This window comes from Bactrocera latifrons, unplaced genomic scaffold (assembly GCF_001853355.1).
Source record: "Bactrocera latifrons isolate USDA-ARS-PBARC rearing strain unplaced genomic scaffold, ASM185335v1 scaffold_78, whole genome shotgun sequence".
In the NCBI taxonomy this organism is placed as follows: Eukaryota; Metazoa; Arthropoda; class Insecta; order Diptera; family Tephritidae; genus Bactrocera; species Bactrocera latifrons.
The window spans coordinates 559,898-565,560 of record NW_017537467.1 but is presented as its reverse complement, the minus strand read 5'-3'; positions in this window follow the sequence as shown (position 1 = coordinate 565,560).

Genomic DNA, 5,663 nt, shown 5'->3' with positions numbered 1-5,663 from the left:
CCGGCTACTGAGCTAGGCAACTGAGAAGGTAGTCGCCATATTTATACCCTGTATAGGGTATATTAAGTTACTCATGAAGTTTGTATATATATAAATGATCAGTATGTTGAGCTGAGCCGATTTAGACAGGTCCGTCTGCCCATCTGTATATATACCAACTAGTACCTTTGCTGTACAAACTGAATGATCGGAATCAAGTTCTTGTACGGAAAACTTTTACATTTGAAAATGTATGTTCACGAAATTTGGTATAGATTATTTTCTAAGGCAACAATGTAATCTCTGAAGAATTGTTCAGATCGGTTAACTACAGCATATAACTACCATAGAAATTAATCGATCGGAATCTAGTGCTGGTATGGAAAACTTTTGTATCTGAAGTGGCATTACGCTTAAGGTAATCATATAATCTCCGAAAAAATGGTTCAGATCGGATTCTTATAGCGTATAGCTTACATAAAAACTGATCACATAGTTACTAAAAGAAATGCACCTGTGAAGGGTGTATTAACTTCGGTGCAGCCGAAGTTAACGTTTTTTCTTGTTTTATTTATTTTCTATACAGTTGAAGCACAAACGTGGTTGGATGATGAGCTTTCAGTTACTCCCCAAGAAAATCAACCATCAATAATTGGTAAGATAATTTACACGTAGTAAAATGTGCACCGAGGACGGTGAGCGCAGTGGATGCCCAAAGCGGTTGGCGACGAAAACATCAAAAACGTCTACAAAATATTTGTCGATGACCGTAAAGTAAAGTTGCCCGATAATGTTGATCCACTACTTTAAAAAAGGAAAGAACATTTGCGCTATTACTTACATAGCGCAATGAGACCGTTTATTATTAAATTAAACGGTCACATTTAAAGAAAAAATGCTGTCTCACCAAGACAACGCGTAAGCCATGGCTAACATGATACGAAACTCTTTGATTCGAGTAAACGCTGAACATTTGACAATTATGCACAATGAAAAAGTTTGATATTTTTAAACATTTCATGTCTATTTTTCTGTTCTTATTCCACAAAAAAGTTAACAGTAATTTTTAGAAGCGAGATGTCGTTCCTGTTATAATAATAATAATACCCAACGATTACCCAACGATTACCCTCCTCCCGCCCAACCGACGCGAGGGACGCAATCCGCGAACGAACGGAATTAGCCGAGTCATAAAAGGCAAGGGAGTTTTAAGCGTTGCGATCTTAAGCTGCTCAGCTACAGAAACAAAAACTTCAACAGCCAAAATTAAAAATTATATTAAAGTTTATGGTTTTTAAATGTTACTTGTTAAGAGTAGAGAAAATAATTTTTTTAATGGTAAAGAGTGAATCTGTTAGATCAGATGTGCTGGAATGAGAATTGAAATCGTGACATATACGGCGGAATGGTTCGTKTAACTCGAAATTTGTTCTAGAAAATTTTAAAAGTAAAGGTCTAAACTGCCTGATAGAGCGAGCAGGAATGTTAAAATTAATATAAGACAAGAATGATGGACTACAGACTGACCCATTGATGAGTTTTACAAGAAATATTATACCAAGCATTTCCCTACGACTAGCGAGTGTAGGGAGATTTATAAGTTTTAAACGATTAGTGTAAGTGGGGACATTTAAACTGGAATCCCAATGCAAATGATTTTAGGCAAAAAGTAAAAATTGTTTTTTAACGGACTCTATTTTCTCAGAATGAACTTGATAACAAGGGTTCCATACYACGGAAGCATACTCTAATATAGGCCTCACCAAAGATGTAAATAGAATTTTTGTGGTACGTGGACCTCTAAATTCTTTAGACCAACGTTTAACAAAACTAAGAGCACCTTTAGCTTTAAAAACCATGGAAGATGTGTTGAGATTAAAACTGAGTTTGGGGTTCATAGTTACTCCCAAGTCAAAAAAACTGCATTCTTGCTCCAACCTAAAGTTTTGTATTACGTGTGAAGTAGAGTCTACAGATCTACGTGAAAAGCACATCGTTTTACATTTTTTAAGGTTCAATGGCATGTCATTTCTAACACACCAAGTTGTTTAAGTCTGTTTCCAACTGACATCTTTCGCTATTCGAGGTGAATGATTTAAAAAGTTTTACATCGGCAGCATATAATAATACTTTTGAAAACTTAACAACAGAATTGGACCAAGATGGCTGCCTTGAGGAACGCCTGAAGGAACATTGATTATGTCGGAAAGATTATCGTTAAATATGGCTGTTGAATTCTATTACTAAGATAAGAAGCAACCCATTTTAGAAATATTGGTTGAAAACCAAGAAGATCAAGTTTATTCAAAAGAATTGAATGGGATACTTTATCGAAAGCTTTACTAAAATCTGAGTATATAACATAAGTGTTCTTATTCTCCCTAGGGCCCGTTGATATATTAGCAAATTAGTTATTGTAGATTTCCCTTTACGAAAACCGTGCTGAAAACAAGAAATTAGTGGAGAGATCCGGAACGTTATGTCGTCTGTTATAATTGCTTCAAAAAGTTTAGGTATTGCAGACAACTTTGCTATTCCCCCTCATTTTTCAATAGATGACTTAAATCCACTCTTATGTAAAATGAATGAATTATAAATTACTTTTTCCATATGGATGGAAATAAGCCTTGCATAAGAGATGAATTAAATAGTTTTGTTAGGGGTTGGTATATATATTTGGCACATTTCTTAAGAAAGCATGAGGAAATCATAGTTGGGACATAATTGTATGATTGTTCTAACATATTTAACTGATATAAGACGTCTGCTTCGGAAATAGTAGGTGGTAATCCGACAGAAATCGGACATAACTTGTGCTGATGCGGAACATTTTTTGGAGATTTTCTAGAGTAATTGGATTTGAAGAACTCAGCGAATATTTTAGAAATGGTGTGACTATCACTAGACATACTCGGCTTATATTTCATAGCGGACAGAAAATTAGAAATCTTGCGTTTGGAGTTGACGAAACCGCAGAACAATTTTGTATTACGTATAATATTATTTTTTACTTTATTTATATAATTATTATAACATAATTCATTAAGTTCAGCAAATTGTCGACCGAACAGCGTTTCATAACAATTAATTTTTTCAGTAAGGGTTTCAAGCTCACGACTAATCTCCTTGAAACCATCGAGCAATTGCTTAAAACCCTTAAACAATTCAATTTCAGTTGGTCTACATTTTAAGCAAGACCAGCGCAATCCCTTACTGTCAAGAATAGAATCCAAGATCTTACCCGTCAGTCCAGCACATTTAAGAAAAGAAGCTTTCCGACTCGCCTTTCACAGAGCAGTTCGGAAAGTTACAAGTGATAATGAACAAAAACAATATTAAACTAAAATATAAAAATTTTAAATAATAAAAGTAAGAAGAGCAATAAAAAAATATTTATAACAAATGAACGCAATAAAAATAGTTAGTTATCATAGATAACAACCAATGTAGCGAGCAGTTTGAGATGCACTGTAACACGCGAAAAGTATTAAACTCGCGAACAGCTGTGAACAAAGATGGAAACGAATAAAAACAAGAAAGAAATTTAAGTAAGCAATATAAATTAACACTAACAATTAAAAGAGCAGTTAATCCAAATATTTTCACAATAGAGTTTTGAATATAAATTTAACAAATTCGACAGAGCACCAAAATTCACAGCTGAGCACGAGAAGGGTTGCCAAGAATAATTTGTAAGTACATATATGATTTTTTTTACAAAGGATTTTAACTCTTAAACCTCATTATTTTAATATTTCAAAACAATTACATATTTTTAACAGTCAAAACACGAAACCTACTTTTTTTTAAATAATTTTGATAATTTATTAGTTAATCAAAGTTGAAATAACATTTACTATGTGTATGTATATATATACATATGTACATATAAATGTTGCTATATGGAACTGATAAGCAAACCAATTCTATTTGATAAGTGCCTGCTCTTTCCTAAGCAAAATTATATACATATATATTACACATCTTTAAAGAAAAAAAATMTCATTTCACAATCAACCCACTTTGTACAAAATGTGCGTATCAACTTTAGACAGGACTTAAAAAAAACCAGTACAAATGGATTTTTCGACAAAATCAGTTTATTTTATTCAAAATAGTCTTCTTCTGCTTCAAAACAGTTTTTGTACGGTCCAAAAGCATGTCGGAAGAGTGTTTTAGCTCGTTGGCCGGTATGGCCGCCAATATGCCGGTGCAAGCCTTTTGAATGGCCTCTATGTCTGCATAACGCTTTCCTTTCATGGGCAAATGCATTTTTCCGAAAAGGAATAAGTCGCACGGTGCCATATCAGGTGAATGCGGGGAGTGGTTAATGGTTAAAATGTGATTCGTGGTCAAATAATCGTCTTTCGAATATTGGATTCTGAGTAATTTTTGGTCGTCAGTCAATTTGTGCGGAACAAACCGTGCACACACCTTTCGTAAGCCCAAATGTTCGGTCAAAATGCGATAAATCGATATTTTGGAGATGTTCAATTTCATTTCCATGAATTTCAATTAGGATTTTGGCTGATTTTTGATGAAATTACGAACAGTTTCGATGGAATTTCCGGTGATCACGTAGCTTGATTGATCCACATGTTGATAGTCATTTATGTTCTCACGACCACTTTGAGAACGCTGAAACCACTCGTGCACTCTGCTACGAGATAATGTTGGCTCTTTGTTCGAAACTCATTTTCGCACCGATAACACAAACATACTGATACTTAAAACGCAATAACTTCCAATCAATGAAATGCCATGAAATTCACTGGAAAATCGATAAAGATAGCAGATTCTAATGCACCAGTCGACATATAGATGGCTCCACCAGGGAGCGGTAGATTACAAAAGTCATGTTTACTTTGGAACGCACTTTCTACAATTGATTTCTGCGACTTTCATTTCTGCCAAACAAAACCACGAGATCATGGGCTATCTTTATAAACAAAGAAAAGAGTTTCGAATAATATCCATATCCGATCCATGAGGTAAGTTTTAGTTAATGCAGAAGCACTGTAAGTTCCAAGCAAATGTACTATAAGTATAACTAGAAAATTGAAATAAATAATTTATAAGTACTATTAAAGTAAGAATAAAAACAAGGACATACCATGACTACGGTGACCATAAATATGAATCGAAAATGCAGGACAATTTTTCAAATGATATACATATGTATGTACATATTTTTATTTACGCAACATTAAAATAATAAAAAAAATATATATAAATATTTTTCAATCCAATTATAACCTGAAACATAAATCACATTTTCTTCATTATGCGTGTTTTTCATATGAGTGTACAAAAACTTATTGTAAATGAAAAAATGCTTGTCAAAATAATAGCACCTTGATATTTAAACTATTTTCCTTAGAAACATATAAATCCACATTTCAAACCTTATACAAAAGGGATAGAAATTTTCACTAAAAATTAAAATTTTTAACCCGAATCTGTATAAAAAATATGGAAATGCAGTTAAATTTTGCTACAATTAAGTTCAAGTTTGAAGTTGCTAAAAAATCCCGTTAATATTTTTAAATAATTTTTTATGCTCTCGCAACAAAGTTGCTAAAGAGAGTATTATATTTTGATAATTTATTAGTTAATCAAAGTTGAAATAACATTTACTATGTGTATGTATATATATACATATGTACATATAAATGTTGCTATAT